Source organism: Amblyomma maculatum, unplaced genomic scaffold (assembly GCF_055883805.1).
Source record: "Amblyomma maculatum isolate TAMU_Amacu unplaced genomic scaffold, ASM5588380v1 scaffold_13, whole genome shotgun sequence".
NCBI lineage: Eukaryota > Metazoa > Arthropoda > Arachnida > Ixodida > Ixodidae > Amblyomma > Amblyomma maculatum.
In genome coordinates, this window is record NW_028146738.1 from 29428847 (window position 1) to 29451962 (window position 23116).

At 44.7% G+C, this 23116-nt stretch overlaps 1 long non-coding RNA gene across 1 annotated transcript in view; it reads left to right on the forward strand.

Annotated features, from left to right (window-relative positions):
- The first annotated feature begins 1216 nt into the window (after positions 1-1216).
- LOC146172480 (uncharacterized) overlaps positions 1217-23116 on the forward strand; it is an 88741-nt gene continuing 66841 nt past the window's right edge. The window contains exons 1-2 of the long non-coding RNA XR_014702553.1: positions 1217-1393; positions 3923-4044. This is a non-coding gene — a long non-coding RNA (uncharacterized LOC146172480). The remainder of the gene's footprint in view (positions 1394-3922; positions 4045-23116) is intronic.

Sequence of the window (23116 nt, forward strand, 5' to 3'; positions counted from 1 at the left end):
CGCGGTATGGCGTTCATGTTCGTGTTTCTCGCTGTCACGCATGTGAGCTTGCGAAATTCTAGTTCATTAGCTGTTATTGAGTAAGCAATGCTTTATTGTGGCTGCAGAATTGCGTTCGGGGCTCCGAGCAGTGTTGATGCAAATGTGCTCGCACTGTGCAAAGGAATCGCGTCACCGCTGTTAGTGTGATACCATTGTTCTCCAGCTAACCACGCCAGTATTCTCTTTGGACTCCGTTCTGCCTGCATGAGGCGCACGTTATGGAGTGCATGTGTAGTAATTTACAAACTATGCTGTGACTGTAATTGTGTTGTGGGGAGTTCGCCCACTTATAAGTTTATTATGAAATGCGTTTGGGCCTGAGATACGAACGGTTGTGCACCTGTAACCTCGTGAGAGCATTGTACAGTAACTACAATGTGCTTGCGATGAGCGCAGACAGGTGTAAGGTGCACCGTGCTACGTGGACAAAGAAATGGATTAAAGACCTGTCTTTTTTTTGGTTCAGGTTGGGGAAATGCTATACATTATTTGCTAGTTAAAGGAAGCTTTTATGTGAAATCAATGGCATTTATTGCAGATATTGAAAAGTTAATTGGATCAAACACAATTGCAAACATCATCAACATTATCAACCATTTTAAAATCTTGTATAAAAAAAGCAGACAGCTTTTTTGTCTCTCTCTCTGCGGCCAAGTGGCTGTGAGCGGCAACAAGAGTTGCACTTAAATGCATAAGCAACTTGGGGGTGGCTGCTCCTGGCCCTACGGGGCCTGGACTGGTAGGTTACCGCCGCTTAACTGCGACGGAGGCAGCCATCCACCACCGCAACGGCTGTTGCGATGCTTGTCTTTCTTTCCCTTTTTTTTTCTTACTTTCTTTATTTTCTCTTCTGTCCACACGAGGCAGTGGAGGTGGCTCAGCTACAGAGCGAGTAGCAGGCCCGTGCATTTTATTTTCCTTCTTCCTACAGTTGCAATAACAAAAACTTGTTGCCCATTGTTATCATGTAGACTTAAGTAGAATACTGAAAGGTGTGCATGAGTAGTCTACTTGTATGCATTTGATTTTGTGCATTCTGTGTAACATTGTTGAACCACTGTTCACATAGCAGTACTTGCTATGTACATAATTGCCTTGAGTAAAATAGGTGTGCCTGTATGGCAGAGGTTTGAGGCTTGTGTGTGTCCCTGGTGATTCATTTCTATGCAGCACTCCCTGGGTGGTGTAACAAGCAAACTATTGTGTGCACTGAGCTCGCCATTCTTCGGCCCCAAGTACCTGGTGCACATCTTCTATGGCTACCTGACCTCCCCTTACGAGACCATCTCCACCTGGGACCCCGCGGTGCTAGAAGGTTCTTGTTCCCCTCATCTTGCGTGCCCGGCTTTTGGTATGTGTTATCCTTTCACTGTGTGCTCTTTGTGTTCAAGAAGTATTGACATGCTCAGGTGATTATTTATTTTTCAAATATTGGGGACTATTGATGTGCCAAACATTTACATAAAATAGACAGTCAAGCTGTCAGTAGTTGTTCAAGTTTTCATTATCCTGAAATGCTTATTTCATATGTGGGTAACACAAGTGTAAGTTACTGTACAGCCAACAATATGGCATAGACTGACATCACTGCCATAAAGCTTTAGCTACTAGTTGTGAGACCATGCTTTCTTTCTGGTTGGCTGCAGTGACTGATGATAGCTGATGCACAGTTTGATTTGGCTGCTTTTTTCTCCTGTACCGGATCGCTGCCTGAACAACGCGCTTATGAAGGGAGTGCTTTTCTAGGTCTTCTCAGTGCACAAGGTCACAACCAGAGGTGAAATATGGAAAAGTACCTCTTTCATGAGCCTGTTGTAGGAATACTGATTGGACACAGGCGAAAATGCAGGCAAACTGAACTGCCAGCCACAGCAAACATACCATGGTCTGGCACCCTTTGGTTAGCATGGTGTGGTGCTGGAGGTGATTGCACTTTTAGGTAACATCAGATTTGTTAATGGCTTGCTCCACCCTATTAGAGTTTGGCACCTAGCCCATGAAGCAAATTGTTGCTAATCGTAATTTGAGTGCATTTTATAAGCAGATTTTTTTGAAGTGAAACTTGGTTTTCATTTAAATACTTTTTTTTTCTATGAATGGCTTTCTTTCGTGGAAGCAATTGTTCTTTTTCATCATTGACTATGGCTGTAGCATTGCGTTGGGGCTGTGTGCTGGGTTCGTGTAAAATGGGCTTGCATTGTGCAAAGCCATCGTGTTACCGCCATTAGTTTGATACCATTGTTCTTGAGCTAACCATGCCAGTGTTTGCTGCGGACTTCGTTGTGATCTCCAGTATGGTATCTCTCATAGCCTGAGTCGCCTTGGGATGTTAGACCCTATAAACCAAACCGTCATGCATGGCACACAGTGTCTGCCCATGCTAGCACCAGGAAAATTCAGAAGGGTTAGTTTGACAAAGATCAGCAGGGGGGAACGAGCACATGTAAAGTTCGCTTCACGTGCCAGCCAGTCGGGAAAATGTGCAGCAGTTTTAAATTTTCAATTCTATAATGCCGTGATGGAGCCCAAGTCCGCCAAAAAAAAAGTTTAAAGCTGCTGAAATGAGCACAAGGTATATAACCTGATATGCCCAGCATTGCCTGCCCCGAGAAAGCATGTTGCCAAAGACATGCTCACCTGTAATTTGCTTACAACTTGCTTTCTTATCTGCTTTCAGCATTTGCCCCGTTGCCTTTTTTGTTTTTTGTTTTCTATGTTCGCTATTAAATTGACATTTTGCATTTTGTTCCGTTCTTTTAGTGGGTTTGCTTTTGGGCATAGGCTGATCACAGCTGTCTTGAAATTGGGCTGTTCTGGAGCTGCCCTCATGTGATGCAAGATGTTGATTTTTGTGGACAATAAACCTTGTTTTATGATTCTTCGTGCAAGCAAGACAAGATCTTGTGATTGAGGTTGTCAAACCTCGCTCGAATAAAAAACAAAAAATTCCGAGAGCACTGTGGAATCTAAGCTGCAGCAATGCGAAAGCAGGAGCATTGCTGCTGCACACGGTACACCGCTTTTGCTCTCATTGCCATTATAAACTAAATGCACCATCATTATCACTAATTCCAGCATCATTGTCATCACTACTATCGTCCTCATGGTAGACAAGGAGAATTATGATGTGCATTTCACGATCCCAGGTGTGCTGCTGTTTGTCAAAGCGCTCGGCCGCGGATACAAGGGGTGGTGGTTCGATTTCCGGTGGAGACAGGATTTTTTTTTTCGGATGACGTCATCAGGATGATTGACATCTACTTTCCCTCCTCATACATCTGTTATGATTGATAGCTAATTTTCCTCCTCATACATTCATTATTTGCAAGTAACACATCAGTGTACAGATCCCATGCACGGGATTTCAATGAGGCTAGAAAGGCTTTAGCCTTACAAAAAAAGAAATGCATAATCTCTAGCTTTCTTCATTTGTTATTTGGTCCCTTAATTTTAGAAAATTGCCCCCTTACTATACTAACTATATTTTAAAGGACTGCAAACCTCAACGTCAAGTCAATGTAAATGCGTAAATTAACCTCCAATGATGTGAAGTAGACTCATTTTGCCGAAATCGGAGCTTTGCTAGAAGAGCAAGCCTGTGAACATCAACTATCCTCGACCACTTGGCTTACGACTTTGCAATGAGCAAACTGCTCATTCTAGTCTCTGGAATAGCACCACAGGAACGATGACAGCTTCTGTCTTCGCACTATTGGGAAGAGAATGGCAAAAGGCTAAAGTATTTGGCTACCCTGAAGCTTTAAAACAGTTATCTGCATTTGTACATCAGCAGTTGCTTTCTGTTTCTTCTGCAGCATAGTTCTGTGTGGCTCACTTGCATACTTTGTTAATTATATTTTAACCTTCCGGCCTTTTTCAGGAGATCATAGTGTACGCTGAAAAGGCCCTGCCACCTGGATTTGTACTGGAAACGTTGGACACATATTTTCCAACTGCAACAAGGCTACATGGAAGGACTTTGCTCAGACCAACTCTTTTAAGGTAAGTAAGCATGCATCATGTCCAGATGAAGGTCAGAACTAATCAAAAGTGAATAAAGCAGAGAGGCATATCAACTGAGCATATGAGAAAGTTAGGAAAAGATACAGATGCCACTCACGTAGACCCGTCGTGACCTCTACCAGGACATTGGTGGCAATCAAGGAAATGGCCAGAGGATTCTAAGCTGTGTAGGTCACAAAACAGGAGAATTACATGACTGCCATCATAAAAGAAGAAGAGCTGTGGCCTCTTTTTCTGCAACTCCTAAGAAGCAGTCTTGCATCTAATTTGAATGGAAAGTCTGCTCTTTTCTTTCTGAGAATATCGAGTTATTACGCAATATTCCTTGGGGCTCCCTATTTTCGACTTAGGAATTAAATTAGCAAATGGCATATAGAACCGTCTTTCAAAACTGTTAACCTAAACTCAATTTATGGCTATGGACATTGCTCCGTATGACACAGTGATGGTGTCTGAGGCAGTATTGGAAAAACAGTTGTATGTTCATTGAATGGGTGAAGTAACGACTGTAAATGGCCATTCCTTTTGGTGCTTTGTCTCATAGCGGTTGGTTGAATGAACTAACAACTTCTTTTGCATGGGGATAACTGAGGTTTAATTACAGCTTAGGCTACATAATTGGGGTTACAGGAATACAGAGTTGGATGTTCTGTATAGCAGCTTGAGAATTGACGTGTAACGTGAGTTACTTGATGGTGAGGAGGAAGATGGCAGCTGCTGGTCGATGCTTTTGGCATGTTGCTGAACAAAATTTTCTTATTATTATTGCTATAATATGAAATCAGCAGTGTCTATGTAAATTTTTGTGCTGATTTCAAATATGGTGTTAGTTTCTTTCTACATAAATGTATTTAGTAGTTACAATAACCTTGGTGTTCGAAGTTTGCGGGACGATTTTAGAAATATCTACTGAAGTAAAATTGCTAAAAGCTTTAAGGATCTGTTACTGAATGTCTAAGGAATACAATAAAACTACTTTTATGGACCTGCCTTACTTCCAGCCAAAGTTTTGCAAGTTTGAAGTTTAAGCTTTGCAAATACAACTTCCCCCTTTCTAGAGTTTCATATGTTTTCAAAATGTTCATGCAAAGCAGACCTCTTACAAATAGCTTTGTTGTGTTCCTTGTACAATCATGAGCCAGTTAATGAAAGAAACAATAAAATCTAATGAATAGAAGAGCCACAGTGCCACTTGCAAAATGGAAGGGTAGGCAAAATGTACATTTTGAAAAAAATATAAAAAACGAATTGGAGTTAAATTTTCAGTTTAAGGGGGGACACCCCTCTTAGAACCATTTTTTCCTGATCTTGAGGAGAAAATTTTGATCCCTAAATAGTTTAGAATCACAAAAGACTGCAATAAAGCATAATTGAGCATTCTAGGATGATTTGGAAGAAAGTTGTGGCTTGCCGAACTTGCCAAAGAAAAAGCTCATTTTGTTGACTGGGCCAAATGATTTATTTTGGTAAGTATGGCAAATAATGGTTAAAAACAGTTATTACAGAACTTATGATTTTAGATTTCTAGCAAAAAAAGAATTATAGCAATAGCTGCTGTAGAAGCTGAGATAACGCTCCTTTCCAGAATTCAATTTTGAAAAATCAGCGAAAAATGTTTTTGTTTGATATATTTTTGAATTACCAAGCCTAATAGCAACTCTATAAAATGAGTTCTAGTGTGAATGCATTGTTTTCCATCGAGATAATTGCCCTTGAACTCAGAAGGGAATTTATTTCAAGTTTTGCGATTCCGTATGCCTTACGTGTAGCCATTTCGCGATAACTTCTGCAGCTGCGCCACTAAATTTTCCGAGTGTTCAATCTGTTGCGCCCATGAAAACTGCTTAGGTATCACTTTTTCATCTGTATCATCATGATTACGATGCTCTTACATGGCAGGAATCTCCTCGAGGGAATTGTTAGCTCTCCTATCTTTGGTGCCAAGCGCCACCTGCTACGCCTTTATCGGCTCATTGTGGAGCGTCGACGCTTCGTCGCTGGCAGCCCCACCCCTTATGTAATACCCTCTAATGAGGGTCTTTAAGGCATTAAAGTGAAGTGAACATTGTGGATAACATGATGCCGCGTCATCGGCGTGCTTCTTATCTCTACTTTTCTTCGCTTTTTAGGCCAGTATGATGCTCGAACCTAAATTTTCCGCGTTTTACGCTGTGGTCGGGACGACGTAATGTCGCTAAGCCAGCTAGACCTAACCATGCGATCTTTTCAAAATGGTGCCAGGCCGCAAGCAGGTGATGCTGGCAGCCAACCAAAAGTAGCCATTTGGGTCACATGCTTGCGGAACCGAATAGTAGCGCATGTTTCGCGCAAATTTGTCCCTTTGTTTTTCTTTCCAGAGGTTAGCTCATGGCCGCCAATCTGGATATGGGAATAGCCTGAATCACGATCATTTGAACGAGACTAAAATGATGCAGATGGAGCGCATATTTGTCGATCCGCGGCCGATCAAAACTTGGCGCGATTTGATGTCAATTTAAAGTGCCAAACGTTTGGAACGCTGTAGCATGCAAATTGGGTGGTATTTTTTAACCAAAATTTGTATATAGTTGCGGAAACGTCTCAGGACCGCAAAAATGAAGAAATAAAAATCAGATTTTTGGACTGATTTTCGGCCGCAAAGACCCGTAAATCTACTGTAAATCTGATGCATTGCTGATGCAGCTGGCACCATTGATAAGAGCTTCTTTTAATGCACTTTTTCATGTTGGTCGCCAGCAGTCTTGACGTTATGGTTGACACTGATGTGTTGAGTCACTTCAGGGTACTGCTACGTTCCTTGCTCCTTAGTTTCCTTCGTTTGCTTTGCTCCATCTTCAACATCCCTTTCCTTTGACTCTGGTTCCATAGTTATACAAATTGTGAGACAAATTACTATGCCTGTATATTTGCATTCTACCTCTTTAAGGGGGGATGTGGGTCTTAAAATAATTTTCTTTATTATTTGTCCAATCTGAGTGAAACTTTTTATTTATTTATTTTTTACAAGTACTTACAGCGCCCATTGGGCATTATTGTAGGGGGGTTAGTTGCAAACATAAAGCAAACAGAAAAACTGAAGCGAAAGCATACAATCAGTTCATACAATCAAGCATACAATCAGTTCATAAAAAAAAACAAAAACACGTTTTAGCAAAAAAAATTGAAGCACATTCAATGCCAAGTGTAAAAGACACACCCAGCAAAAATTTGTGACTGAGTTTCACAATTAAGTACACTGCCTGTAATGTAACACAGATTCATATAATGCTCTCGATGGCTAGTGAAAAATTGGACACAGATACGACCTCATCCGGGAGTAAATTTCAATCTGAAATTGAGCGCGGAAAGAATGAAAACTTAAACGCATTTATGCGACTTTGATATGGCCTGACATTTTTGGAATTGTCTCATCTCTTAAACTAATAATGAGGTTGTTTTAAATATGTGTTCCTATCAATTCCTGTGTTACTATTGTTAATGTTGTCCAAAAGTTAACCGGAAGCTTTTCCTGCATACGGAGAGCAGTTTCCAACCTAGACTTTCCCTGATTTGAGAACCTCTAATTCTGTAGTCATAGATAGCCGTGACGAATCTTGCAGCCCTTTTTTGAACACGCTCTAACTTATCTTCAAAGGTTTTTGTGAAGGGGTCCCAAGCCACACACGCGTATTCTAACACCGGTAGGATATTAGAGAGGTACAATGTTTCCTTCAGTGCTTTTGGTGCACACTTGAAACAAGATGTAAAAGGCAACATGCTTTAGCGCATGTAGTGAATATGATTTGTCCAGTCCAATGACGCCCAGATATTTGACTTCGTCAAGCATTATTTATGAAGTATGAGCTAGAGAACTTTTGCTTTTTGTTCGGGAACTGCACATGATAGCATTTTGCAACATTCAGGTCCATTTTATATTTAACACACCAGGAACAGATTTTTTCGAGATCAGACTGCAACACACTCATATCTTCTGCACATGGCACAGTATTATACACGACACAGTCATCAGCGTATAATCTAACATTCGAAACAAGGCTTTCAGTTAAATCATTCATATACACAAGAAACAGGAGCGCCCCAGGACGGATCCTTGTGGCACGCCTGAAAAAACTTCAACCATTTGCGACGTCACACCATTTGAGGCACTTTTTGCTGCCTTTCGTACATGTAATCTTTCACCAGCTGTAAAGTGAATCAGGAAGACCAATATATGAAAGTTTGTGTAGAAGTAAGTTATGCGGGACTACGTCAAACGCCTTCCTGAAATCAATAAAAATAGCATCTATCTGTGTACCATTGTTAAAACCATATGCAACATTATGAATGAATTCTACAAGTTGTGTGCTACAGGATAATCTCGAGCGAAACCCATGCTGGGTCGGGATGAAAAAATCATGGTCATCAAGGTGCTTAATAAGCCCCGAATACACATGTTCCAACGTTTTACAACAAACAGATGTCAAAGATGTCAGAGGTCTATAATTGATTACCAAATCACGAGAGCCACCCTTGAAAATAGGAGTTACATTTGCCATTTTCCATTCACTAGGTAGTTGTTAAGAATATAATGACTTGCTAAATAAATCAACCAAAAAAGGTGCAATACTTCGGGCGCAGCGCTTCAAGACATGATTTGACATGCCATCTGGACCGTGAGCAGAATGCGGGTTTAGATTGTTCAAGAGCGCCCTAACTCTAGCTTCATTCACAACAATGTCCTCCATTTGAGGTAATTGCTCATGTATTTCAGGTAGTGGTGTGTGACGGTATGCTGTGAAAACAGAATGAAAATATTCATTGAAGTAATCAGCCTTTTCAGTATCATCTGTTAATAATTTCCTTTCGTGCCTGAGAGCAGGAACACCAACATTGTCTTTTTTTTGTTACTTTTGACGTATCGCCATAATTCTTTTGGGTTAGATCTTATTTTATCCGCTAGGGGGATGATAAATAAGTATGTTCTTTTTGTAGTTCTTAATTACTGCTTCAAGTTTTTAGTTCTTAGCCTATCATACAAGTTCTGGTTAGGAGTTTTTTAGAAAGCCTTGTATACCCCTGCTTTCTTTCTAAATGATAAACGCGACTCCTTGTTAATCCACTGTTTGTCCATTCTGTGCGTACATGATACGACCCTAGAGGGAATACCGTATACACGCGTGTAATGGCCGCACCCCGAACTTTAGAAAGAAAATTGGGAAAAAAAACTTTTAAAAAATTTCCCGAGTAAAAGCCGCACCATGAGTTTCAGGAAGTTGGGCAGTGCCGTCTACTGTGCGGTACAAGAAATACAGAACGTTTTGTGGTTACTGCCACCAGGTGGGGCCCAAAAATCAAGTGAAAGCCAAAATGAAGCGTAAGGTTAGAAGTAGAATAGCCAATAAGAATTAAGAACAAAATATTTGAGGGAAAAAAAAGTCGAGCATGGGGGCAGCGGCCACCACCTCCGTTACAAAGGGGGCGCTCCTAGCCGCAGCGATGCCCGCCCGGTACAAAGGGTGAGGCCAGCAAATCCAATCCAGTCCAAGTCTGCTCGCTCCTCTGTTTTACAGCCATTTCCTCGATTGCCCAAAGCGTATCACGTGCAATCTCGCAATTGGAACGCGTCGCTGCCCTGATTTGTTCTGCGCTCGTGAGCTGAAGATTTTTTTTTTCCTCAATTGGAAAATATGTTAGTTATACCGCTCACTTTAAGCTGAAAGTGATTCACTACGCGAAAGAAGAAGGAAAAAGAGCAGCTGGACGAAAGTTCGGCATTGACGAAAAATGTGTACGGCGATGGTGCTCCCAAGAAGATGCCGTCAGGAAAACAAATGTTCAGAGGCGCGCTTTTCGAGGGAAGCAGAGCATGTTTCCGGAAGTTGAAGACTCACTTCTCGAGTACGTGACGGAGACGCGGCGCAATGGCTTTGCTGTTTTGACTGAGATGTTGCGCATGAAAGCGCTAGACATTGCACGTAGCAAGGGGATTGCGGCTACCGTGTTTAAAGCCAGCAATGGGTGGATTTCGCGCTTCACGAAGCGAAAAAACCTGTCCATTCGCCGTCGCACGACGATGTGTCAACGTCTACCCGAGGAGTATGGTGAAAAGCTTATGCAGTTACACAAGTTTGTTATCAACAAGCGCAGAGAACATGATCACCTTCTCTCTCAGATTGGTAACGGCGATCAAACCTCAGTTTGGTTTGACGCACCCCAGAATGTGACAGTCGAGGCAAAGGGGAAGAAGAGCGTGCGTGTGCTTATATCGGGGAGCGAAAGGCAGCGATGCACGGTCATGCTTTGCATCACAGCGGATGGACGAAAACTACCGCCTTACGTAGTTTTTAAGTGGAAACGTCTACCTGCGAAGAAATTCCCTGATGGCATCTTTGTTCGTGCACAGGACAAAGGATGGATGACGGATGAGCTGGTGACAGACCGGTTGAAGTGTGTTTGGAAGAAGCGACCAGGGGTGAATCTTGCGACACATTCTCTACTCGTCCTAGACAGCTTCAGGGGGCACCTGACAGAGAGCGTGCGGCAACAGCTCCGTGCATTTAACACGGACTTGGCCGTCACACCTGGAGGCATGACCGGCATGCTTCAGCCGCTGGACGTCTCCATAAACCGCCCTTTAAGTGTGGATTTCGCCGTGCGTACAGTGAGTGGATGGCAACGGCCCTCCACCAGAAGACTCCAACCGGCCGACTGAAACGGGCATTGCTTGTGGCCGTTTACCACTGGATACTCAAAGCGTGGGCCACGATTTCGTTCGAGACTGTGGAAAAAAGTTTCAAGGTAACAGGGATATCAAACAGGCTGGACGGTACGGAGGATGACCTCATCTGGGACAAGGTCGAGCCTGAAGTCCCGATGAGTTCGGAGGAGGACGACGACGAGGAGTGATGTTTTAGACACGGGACGAGCCTGAAATCCCGACGAGTTTAGCGGAGGAGGACGAGGAGTTTTTTGACAATAATAAAGGTAGGTACCACCGCAAATTATTTTTTTCGCTGTCTTTTTTCTCATGTAATCGCCGCACCCCCTGATTTTCACCCCAATCTTGGAAAAAAAAGTGTGGCCATTACATGCGTGTATACAGTATATTTAGCGACCAAAGAGAGCAGTTTGTCTCTGAACATATCCCATGATGTTTCTACATTGTGCTGACTGCTACATTCCAGAAGTACAGGCAGGAATAATTCCAACTCTTCATTTATGGCCTCGTAATTACCCTGTTCATATATAAAAATCTGTCTAGGGCAATTCTTGACGATTTCTGTTTGCATACTATTGTTGCTCATGTTCACTTATTCCTGGTGCTGCCCTAACTGATTCCACCAAATCTTCACTGTTACTAAACAAGTCTAATGTACTCCCTCCAGCTGAGCCATAATGTGTTAGGAAATTAACAAACTGGACAAGTTCATTGTTCCGTACCACCTCACAGAAGGCAGACTGAGGCCAGAGCTGCTTGTTGCCACAGGACAGCGGTCACGCCATACAATTTCAGGCATGTTAAAGTCACCTCTAAGTAGAATGTTTTTCGATGACAATGCTGACAGTGATTGTGAAAGGCTACGAAATGGCTCTATGCTTGTTGACGACTGTGGCTTGTAAAACGATCCCACCACAAGGCTCCTACCGCTAGAAAGCAATATTCTACACCAAACACATTCTGAAGAGACGTCATCGTAGTGTAACGGCGCACTCAGTATTCTGTTATGCACAAGAATGAACACTCCTCCTCCCTGCCTATTACGATCTTTCCGATAAGCTAAATATTCCGATGGAAACCTGTCACAATCCAATATGCCAGGCTCTAACCAGGATTCAGTCCTGATCACAATACAGTCGAACCCGGTTATATTGAACCCGGATATATCGAATTTTGGTTATATCGAACTCACGGAATATCCCTTTGAAAATCCCATGTAAAAGTACAGTTGAATCCCGCCACAACGAATACCGCCACAACGAAATTTCCGCGACAACGAATAATTTTTTATTCCCCGCGAGTATCCTATAAGAATTAATGGCCTAAATTTCTCTGCACAACGAACCATTTTTGCAGAGCGTTTCCGCTTCAACGAAATTTTCGCGTTCAAAATCGAAACCGAAACTAGTTTTATTGGCGAGAAGTCCAAGTCAAATCCAAAGCCACATTAAGCATGAAATCACGTGATTGCAGTTCCGCCATTTTGGCTTTGTGTCGTGGTCGCGTTGTTCACTCGCTGCCTTTCTCTTCGACAACGACGAGTTTTCATCCGCAGGACACGATGGCAACGCAAGTGAAAAAACGCAAAACTCTTTCCCTTGAGAAAAAAGCTCAAATAATCGCCCAAGCAGAAAGCGGAAGGAAGAAAGCGGCAATTGCTGAAGACTTCGGAATTCCTGCAAGTTCGCTGTCAACGATTCTAGGCAATAAGGACAGCGTGAGAATGGCACTTGCTTCAGGCACATCCTCGAAGCACAAAAAGGTGACGCGGCCCCTCCATGAAGAGTTGGACAAAGCAGTGCATGCGTGGTTTGTGGAAGCACGAGCCAGCAACGTCCCCCTGTCCGGAAGCATCGTCCAGCAGAAAGCCTTGAACTATGCATGCCTACTTGGCATTGATTTTAAAGCCAGCATTGGCTGGCTAAACCGTTTCAAGGCCCGCCATAACATCGTTGGAAAAGTGTTGTGCGGCGAGTCAATGTCAGCAGACGTGGACGGAGCAGCTGCTTGGAAGGCGAGTAACATGGCCGGAATTTTAAGCAACTTCGCGCCTGCAGACATTTACAACGCCGACGAGACCGGGCTATTCTACGAGATGTTGCCGGCTAGGACGCTCGACTTCAAGGGGCAGCGCTGTCACGGCGGCAAACACAGCAAAAAACGCATCACAGTGCTGCTTTGCACAAACATGGATGGCTCGGACAAGCGTCCGCCGTTAGTCATAGGCAAAAGTGCCAAGCCGCGCTGTTTTAAGGGAACTCGTAGCCTACCTGTGCAGTACAAGGCGAACAACAAGTCATGGATGACCCGCGCTATTTTCACCGAGTGGATGATGGCATTCGACCGCGACATGAAGCGGCAGGGCCGTAAAGTTTGCTTGCTTTTGGACAATTGTTCAGCGCATCACTCCGACGAAGTCAAGCTCACTAACACGGAGCTGAGGTTTTTCCCTCCCAATTGCACGTCTGTCTTACAGCCTCTCGATCAGGGCGTGATTCTTAGCCTGAAGCGCGCTTACCGCGGGAGGTTAATTCAGCGGCTGCTTTTTAACACTGAAACCGGCCGAGACACGAAGGTGGACTTGTACGTGGCACTGCAGATTATGTCTGCTGCCTGGAGCACACTGGGGCGCTCAGTAATTGTGAACTGTTTCAGGCACGCCGGATTTGCCGAAGGTCGACCCGTACACTCTGCTGGCCTAACACCAGGCGTTACAGACGACGACGAAGAGGCGTCACCGGCTCCGGGGATCGCGGCCGCCTGGAAAACGCTGGGAGAAATAGGAACCGTGCCGCCTAATCTCGAGCTCGACGAATACATCGGCGCTGACGCTTGTGTTGTTGTTCACGAAGATGTGAGTGATGAGCAGATCATAATAGCTGCCCGGAATGATAAGGACTCTTCCGATGAAGAAGACGACGACGTACAGGAAGCGCCGGCTGCGGCAACCGCCGTACAGGTGATGGACGCTTTTGATGTCATCAGGAATTTCGTTGCTGTCCGAGACGACGATGTTGCAATGGGTTTGCTGACCGAGTGCGAAAATCGCGTGATGGCGTTGCTCGCCGTGAAGCGTAAGCAAACCAAGCTTACAGATTTTTGGCATTAAACGCCTTTGCTGCTGCTTGGGCAATTCTTTCTGCGTTTCACGTCAAATTTTTGCGATAACGAAGTTCCGCGAGAACGAATTTTTTTTCGTGCACCGTGAATTTCGTTATAGCGGGATTCAACTGTATAGGAAAGCCGCGTCATATATCGAACTCAATTTCGCCGGTCGTTCGATTTATCGAACTCCACACCATGCACTGAAAGTGTGCCTTCCCCAAAGACGATCGCATCACCCTTGGTCGTTTGCCGCGTGACGTTTTCAAGCCACACGCGGAAGGAATGAGAGGGGACAGTTCTGGACAGCGCCGCGCCCATTCCCCAAAGGCGCGCGCATCTGCAGTTATCGTTTCTCGCGCGCCAACACATGACGTTTGCAAGCCATGTGTGTGGGTGTGCCTATTCTTTTGCCGAGCTCTCTCCTTCAGTACGCGCTACGCATGCGCCAAGCCAGCTCAGCCCGTTTTCAGACAGACGTCGGACGCTTTCTCCAGCGTGTGTTGCGAACCTTCTGCGCGCGGCGGCGACTGACGTGGCTATGGCGCCTGCGGACGTTAAGAAGCGGCAACTCTTATTTTTTTCTTTTTTTTTTGCGAAAGTCATTCTTTCTTATCGTTGTGCTGTACGTGTGACGTAGCGTAAGAAGCGTAAGATATGGCGGCTGCGGACGTTAAGAAGTGGCAGGCTTTTTTTTTTTTTTTTGGCGGGAGCCGTTTATCTTTGCATGTATGAATCAACGGAAGCACGCCGTCAGCTGCTGCGATCATGACGCCCGCCCCAAGTGCGGCGTGATAAATCGAACCAGGCTTTTGTAATCAAGCCATCACGGGCACTCCATGGTAGAAGAACAAATGGTAGCGTAACTCCCATAGAAGCCTGCGTGTCGGCTCTGAGCGAGGCTTTAGTTTCCCAGCGCCCCCTGCGAACTGTGAGGCACAACAAACACGTGACGTTGCTTGTGACGTCACAGGGACGTACTTTTGGCGGGGAATTCGATCGTCTTTTTACTTGTAAACGAAAAACAAGGCCAACGACGACGGAGGCAGAACGATGCTCAGATAAGGCAGAAAAATGGACACCGTAACTGTTCAGCCAACTTGACATGGATTTCTACAGTCAAGTTTTACGTTAACTGATTGTATTGTATTGTATTGTATTGGGGTTTTATGGCGCATAAGCAACTGAGGCTATCATGCGCCAAGAGCAAGGTTAATCGTTAACTGAAATGTTACGGCATCTTTAACCACCTTATCATAGCATCGTTCTGCCTCCGTCGTCGTTAGCCTAGTCTTTCGTCGCGCGTCATGTAAACGCATTCTGGGGCTTCGGCAAGCACATGGATAGAATCACGTGGCTTGAGGCATTTCACTAAGGGCATAAATGAGTGAAGCTGTGCTGCATAGAAAGCCAGGCTTTATTAATTCACGATTACTTACATGGACGATTCACGACAATGAAATCTTTAAGTGTAGGAAAGCGACCACCGCTCATTCGTCACGGTCTTCATGAAATCCTCGTGATAACAAAATGACCTCAGCGTAGGTCTCCTAACGAGACGCGGTGAGATTATAAAAGGGTAAAAAATCTTGCTAACAAACAAAGTACATATCAGTGTCAAAGAAAAACAAAAACAAACGAACGGAATAACTAACGCTAGCGCTAGAACGCCAACCTGTAAGAGCTTAGGTAAGCAATTCAAATTGGGATTACTAGTATTTAGAAGTTAATGCGGCTGAGAAGTCAAAATATCTACGATATAGCTTTTCTCCAATAAATCTCGCCCTGTTCATGATTCCATTATTTTACTCGCGCTTCATTTGCCACTGAGAGGAGTCAATGTGAGGTTACAAATTTACCACTTAAGCATTTAACATGTTCATGAGAAAGATCCCATTGACAATAGGAACATCACTGTAATAACAGCTAAAGCACGTTCAGCGAACGTTGGTGCGGTAATACGACGCAGTAAGCAAAACACGCAGCAAAGGGAGCGGAACGGAAGGCTTTGAGCAATGCGACACGCATCTTGGGGGCAATAAAATCTCACCTTCACCGTTCAATTAAAACATGCAGCGATACGCCGCTCATGCAGACGTGTATCCGTAAAACAATTAAGCCACCACTTTTGCGACATGCCTGGGAGGCCGAGCCGAACCGCCGAGCTGTGACGCAGCATTGTCCCATCGTCCGGAAATGCGCACATGCAGCGGCAATCAGTTTCTCATCGAGCACACACAGTCTTCGCCTTGCTGTAAAGCTCTACCACAACCAGCATAATAAAATACTGACTGTTTGTTACAGATAACCCACTCTGTACGCAGCGCGCAACGATGAACGTTGAACCGGGGCCGATGACGCACCCATCCCGCGGATGAAAAAAGCCGCCATGTCTGAGCTTTGGGCAACTACGCAGCGGATAATAAGTGGCCGAGAGAGGCCGTTAGAAACAAGTTAAAATATTATTAAAAATGTGACACGTTTTTTCTTACGCAAGAAACAAAAACTGCATTCATTCCTGAGTGAGAATATTATGTTTACTTTCTAGTTCTTTGGAGTTCTGGCAGATCTTATTTTCTGTGCGCTAGTAATTTGCCTCACAGTTCGCAGGAGCCCTCATCATCGAGTTGATGCCGCTGGCAGTAGGCAGCTGCACGCGTTTTCTTCCAAGTTGCGCGACCAGTTGTACATTGACCTTGGGCACTCTGCCAAGTTCGCTCCCCGCCACCGGAGCAGCTATAAAAAGATAAACGCGCCCTGACGTTATCGCTGCCCAACATCTTGGCACGCTGCCAAGAAATGAGCTGTGGATGCGACGACCGAAATGGAGTGACACGCGCCATCGACATGCAAGCGAAAACGCTCGCGATTTTCTGCCGCAGCGACACAGAAACCTTGTATTGAACTGTCGCGGTGGCGGTGGCTGTGGCTCGAGCGGCGAGAGGGACGTTCCAACAAGTGAAAATTTTCGCTCTGTCGCTGCCGCTCATCGCTGAAATCGCTCAATCGCTTGCATGTGAGCGAGCTGGCCTTAATGCATTTTTTTTTTTTTTTCAAATTCTCGGGTGCAAAAGTGGAGAGTGGGTTCATTATGCGAGTGGGTTGATTACGCGGCAAATACGGTATCGTTTTTTCGCATCGTAAGTGCTGTCACAAGCCAATTTCTGTATATCGAATTGTCGATATATCGAACATTTTCGCGATCACCTTCGAGTTCGATATATCCGGGTTCGACTGTATCAGGTTGTGAAATGCGCAGAAGGCTCGCAAATTCATCTACCTTATTCTTCAGGCTCCCATAGTTGATAACAACGATGAATAGGCGTTCTGATAAGTGTTTTCTAAGCCGCGGCGGCCCATGTTTTGTTTACTATTGCGTATTCTCCCTTACGGAATCGGTTGCACCATTGTAAATATGCGTCTTGCCGTCAAGTCATCTTGTACTTCAGTTTAAATTTAGCTGCGGAGTTTTGTTCTCGCGCAAAAGCGATAAGTTTACTTCTACAATGTTGAACCTGCTGAGAGTAGTCCTCACTTATCGACATACCAGTGCCCTTTAGTTTTTAAGCAGCAGAAAGAAGACGCTGTGTGTCCTTGAACAGCGCAAACTTCACTATAATAGGCCTTGGCTTATCGTTTTTATACTTCCCCATCCTGTGAGCTTTCTCGACTGTTGATGATTCAATAGTGACGCCTAATTTGTCCCAGCAGGCAGATATAATCTTCCCCTCTGATTCATCCCATGTTTCCTTATTATTGTCATCTTTTATTCCAAAGAACTACAAATTGTTCCTATGGGAACGATTTTCCAAATCGTCCTGATAGATTAGTACATTCTGCATAGCTTTTGAAAGCTGGTTGTGTTGAGCCTGCACTTCTACTCTATCCTCATGGGCAGATACAGCGCATTGATCCTCTGCTAATTTGTCTGTTTTTAAAATTAAATTCTCGAATTTCTTATCTCTTTGTTTCTGTTGCATTTCCAGAGCCTCTAACTGTTTTACTATTTTCTTTTGTCCTGCCAATAACTTTGGCAGAAAATGTATTGCTTCCATGAGTTCACGTTCATGTACATCTGACAGAGGACCAGGGTTCTCTTCTACATCCCCGGCTAGCAACAGTCTTATTCTGAACCAAAAATCCATTGCACTAGCACATAGACAGACACTGGCACAGACAAGCATACACTGCCGTAAAGACCAGGTGGGATCCGGTACTGAGTTCTCACGCGAACGAGTTGGCTTATAATGGTAAAATAAACCAACCTGAAGAAAGAGCAGGTATGAGCCTTTCGTCTGCATCTCGGCACCGGAACCCAAAGGCCTTGTCTGTAGCAGCAAGTAGTCCTTCATTCCACCGCGAGCGCCCTCGATGGCCGACAGTGGCAACTGCTATCACGCCGGGCACTGAAAATGCATTAAGATATGCATATAACAACCGGTCACTGATTACAGCCGGACACTGTCCTTCGAGGGAGTCGGCGTCTTCGAAAGTTGTGCACGTGCGTGTCACGGCACGTTGCTGTTTCTGACGCTCCATGAATTCATGCAGATGAGGCCTCGCAGTCGCTGCAATGTTTCCATCTGGGCATGCGTTGTAGACCTCCCCGCATTCTCCAAGCTGACTTGAAACAAAGCCAGTGCCGAACGATCCTAAGGCAAACTGAAACAACTGAAAAAAGAGCAGATGTGAGCCTTTTGTCCACATCTTGGCACCGGAACCTCTTGTCGGCACTGGAACCCCTTCAGTCTGGGGCAGTTTTTCATGCTGATTTCAAGTCTCTACTTGGATTTTTGATAGCTACATTGGTTCAGGGACTGCTATAGATTTAAAAAATAATCCAAGGGTACTTCTTACTGGGCTTTTTGGCAATTTCGCCTTGCCAAACGCAAAAAATAATTGCATAGACTCAATGCTAAAGACATGCTCTTGAGGGTGGTTCTATTTTTATTGATTTGAAAGCAACTTATAGGTGAGAAAAAGGACCAACTCTTACTACATACATTTTTCTCTAATTAGCTTTCATTACCTTGCTAATTTGCAATTAGCACAATTGCACCAGAGCAATATGTATAGCATCACTCCCTAGATATCTTTAGTGCGATTGCAATGATACCTAATTTGTCAGTGTCACTTAAAAACAACATAGAAAAAAGCCCCCCTAGGCTGAGTGCAGTGCCCAAAAACACTGAAATGAGAAAAATGCATTTGAAGCTTCAAACAACTGTAGCCTTTTCTGGAATGCAGCTATAGCAATGTAATTGGCATCAGTGTGTAGCTCTGCTCTTCAAGAGAAAGTCTGTACAAAATATGTGACAGTACCATCTCCCCAAAATTGCAAAAGCTTGACATAAAGCCATGTACTTCTAGGATGAGCGTAAGAAACTACATTTATTTCTTCACATGCCTTTTCCAGTGCCCTACCCGGTAAAGAAATAGTTAAAATTGTGATATAACATAGTATCACCATGTTAATAAAATTTCCCAAAAAGGCCTAAACACATTGGCATATATTTCTCAAATTGACCTAATAAACTGGTCACTGTTCCATAGTGAAACTTTGCTGTTCAGATGCAGAGCCATGTGCAGAGCCCTTTGCTGGAGCAGAAGCTTCTATTTGCACTCCATTGCATACTGCAGTGCGAAATTTATTATTTGCCGCTCTTATTACGCACCACGGGGGAAAAAAAAGTTACGGCCAATTTGCATAGTTAATCAAATGCGAATTAGGTGTGTAGCTCTGCTTATTCCTCCTATACCTTTCCATCACTTGCAGTCGCACAGCCCATTGTCCTGGAGTTTCTACCGCCCGTTTGTTCCTATTCGCTTCGGCATTCATTTCATGATGACACTCAGTTTCTTGAGCACGCTCGGCATGTTTCCTGATTCTTTGTGCTAGATTCTTGCACCGTTTACCTGCAATATCAAGATCAGTAGACTCACGATCCCACTGCCTTCATAACTGTTGTACTTCAGTACGTCGAGCAAGGTGAACCTGCGCCGCAGTGGCAGACGGCCCGGCTTTATGCTCGTTCTTAAGCGGTGCATGCATGCAGCATTCCCCGGATGCTCTCGTTTTTTATATACAGTCGTGCCCCGTTAATATGACCCCCGTTAATATGGACGACTCGAATTATGGACAGTTTTTCTGGGGACGAAACCTTTTCAATGTATTTATGCCTCGTTAATATGGAAACTCGCTGTCCGGACAATGGACAGGGGAAGAATGCACGCGCCTCACTTGGGCCCATGTATTTTTGTCTCGTTAATATGGACAGTGCTTGAAAAAAAAAGGAGAGGAGTCCGAACGCAAGTTAAAGAACGGCGCGCCACCCGCGAACCTACGTGACAGCCCATACGGCGGGATGCCTGAACGAGTCCTGTGGGGTTGGAAAGAACCAAAGCGGGCGTGCCGCCGTTCTAAGGGAGGGGGGGGGGGGGGGGGGCGCAAGAGTGGAGAGGAATGTACACAGCAAACCGAGGGTCAGCGTAAGATAGACCCCGAAAGGGGGGAACCAGGAGATTTCTGGGTGCAGCAGAAGTGCCGCCGCAGTCGGGAAAACAGCAACATGTGGTTGCAATTCTGCTGAACGTGAACAGAGAGTCCGGTGAAAGCATAAGAAAGAAATGACAGGAAGAGAGACAAGTGCCTACAGTAGCAGTGGGAACAGAAGTTTTCTTTCCCAAAGCGCAATGTGTGTTCCATGAAGCCATTAACGCTTTTCGGTGAGAGTTAAGACACACTCACAAAGTAGAGCGACAAAAGAAAGGCAACGTACAAACACGCAACCGGGACCGGGCGTCCCGTCCTGGACGCACTTCCCTCTCATGCTCCTGGTTTTCATCCCTGTTGCGCTGCCGAACTGCCAAATTTTGCACACTAGGCGGTCCGCATGTCGGCATCGCTTTGAGTCAACGATGCGGCCTTGACAAGGTCTGAGCTCTTCGTAGTCGGCTAGCCGTCGTTCTAAACTGTACTTCAGATTGCAGTGTTTGTTTTATGGGAACACATAAAAACGGCGCCAAGACGATGGGATGTTCGATAGCCCTCTGCATAACAGCTTGCCAACTTGACTCCCTTGCTTCCTTACAGAAACAGTACAAGGCAAAAAAAGAAAGAATCAGAAGAACGGAAAAGCAGAAAGGTTAACTAGGCAAAAAAGTGCACAGCATCAGGAGCTTGTAACCCTCAACTTGAGTCTGGCTTTTGGCATGGCGGAAGTTAAACGCAAAAGAACAGAGCTGAACGTAGGCACGAAGAAATCTGTGAATACAAGCGGCAAAAGCTATCTCAGTCAATCCAAGCTGCGAGGGACTAGTATCGACAGCTCAGCTGTTTCCTCGCCTCAGGAGAATCTCAAGCAGCTACTTAGCGGCTACTTTGCTCAGTGAAGAGGCCATTTTGGAAGTGGCGGTAAGTAGAGAATCAGACGCTGATTCATCGGCGAGCGAGAAGTTCGTGCTCAAAAGTTCGACCTACACAAAGCCCAACATCACGGGTGTCATGGTAAGCGAGTCGCTTCAGACTGCACTACAATTTTTCGAAGACAACGATGGCAAGGATAATGCACTGAAAATTGCCGGTGTTCTGTGAAATTTTGAGTCCAGTGCACACTGTTATTACAAAAGCAGTCGTTAAATACAATTCGTTTTTTTTCAATAAAATTCTTTTTGTTTTTATTCATGACTCGTTATTATGGATGACTCGCTTTATGGACAGGTTTGGTCGGAAACCAAAGTGTCCATATTAGCGAGGCACGACTGTATATATATATATATATATATATATATATATATATATATATATATATATATGCTCTTTACTGACGTACGTCTAGAAGGTCACTGGCGACTGCGAGAGCGTTTGATACGATCGCAAGGGCAGGAAGGAAACATGCACAGTGGCCGCCGCGATGGCGAACTAAACAAAAAAGAAAATGGCTCATAATGACCAAAATGGGAAGCGCGAGACGCGGGGCTCACCTCGTGAGTGTGCGCGCCAGCCAATCAGCGGCTGAGAACGGCTTTCGGAAAACCTGCGATGGCAGTCGGCCTGCTTGAGCGACGCCATTTTGACATGCCTCAAAAGGCTCACAAAGAAACAAGCTTCAAAACAAGCCCAATATGGCGGCGATCGGCGGGCTGCCTCGCCCGCGGTGCGCGATGAAATTTTGAACAAATTTTGCTCCTTCTGGGCCATTTAGCGGCTCCCATGGTGCTTTAAAAGTCAGTTTTATTGTATTTCTCGGTCAAATTCAGCGTTGATATTTTTAGGACACGTGCTTGAAGGTGCAAACATTCCGAAATGCATTTTTCTCAAATTTGTGTCTTTTTGTCCATTTTTCACTATTCTAAGACCCGTGGCCCCCCTTAACCTTAAATCATATCGTCACCCACCACTGCCCTTTTTCTTCTTTTTCTCCTTGCATTGTGCAGAGTAGCATGCCAGATTGTCAACTCTCCGGCTGACCTCTGTCATGGGCTTTTCCATTCAGTAAGCACATTTGTCTGTCATCGGATCTTTTTTTCACGTTTTCCTCAGTCCATGCTCAATTCCTGAGAGATTTTATATCTGTTATGGTCGAAGATTGTTCTTTGCTTTCTTGCCTGTTTCTTGTAGTTCCCATTCATTGTTTTGGTATGCAGCAGCTGTGCTTTCATCAGCGAAGTCATTCTTGTGCAATAACCTATTGGCATGGGGAGGTCACTGGATAGGGCAACCACTGTGGCCACATTTATTAAATCAAAGCTGGAAGAGGGGCAGCATCCGACCTAAGGGCAAATTCAAGAGTATTCTGCAGCGCTTGTGTCGGCGCTGCCTCTTTCGCTCTTCGACACGCGGCCCGTGCTGGCACGCGCATCGTTACAGGGCTTCCCCCAGTCGGTCAGGCAATAAAAGAAGCAAGAAAAGGAGGGTAAAGAACATGATCAAAACAAATAATAGGTAGGAAAAAGGAAAGTAAGTTCAGTTCAGGTTCGAGATCTGTAAAGGGCCATTTGGTGGGTAAATAATCTCAGGTGGTCGAGGCTGGCTGCTGTGCAGTGGACAAGTGGTGCCATAAGGGGACCGCGCAGAGGGATGTGACCAGCATAAAGATTCACCCAAGGATGATAAACGCTGTTCGTGGGCATATCGAAGGGCAAGCTTGAGGGCCTGGCTCTGACCATTGAATTAGCTGGGGAATGCTGCAGTGATGAATGCACCTTCATTGGGATTTGCGGGCAACATTTGGTGTGCAACATATAATCTTG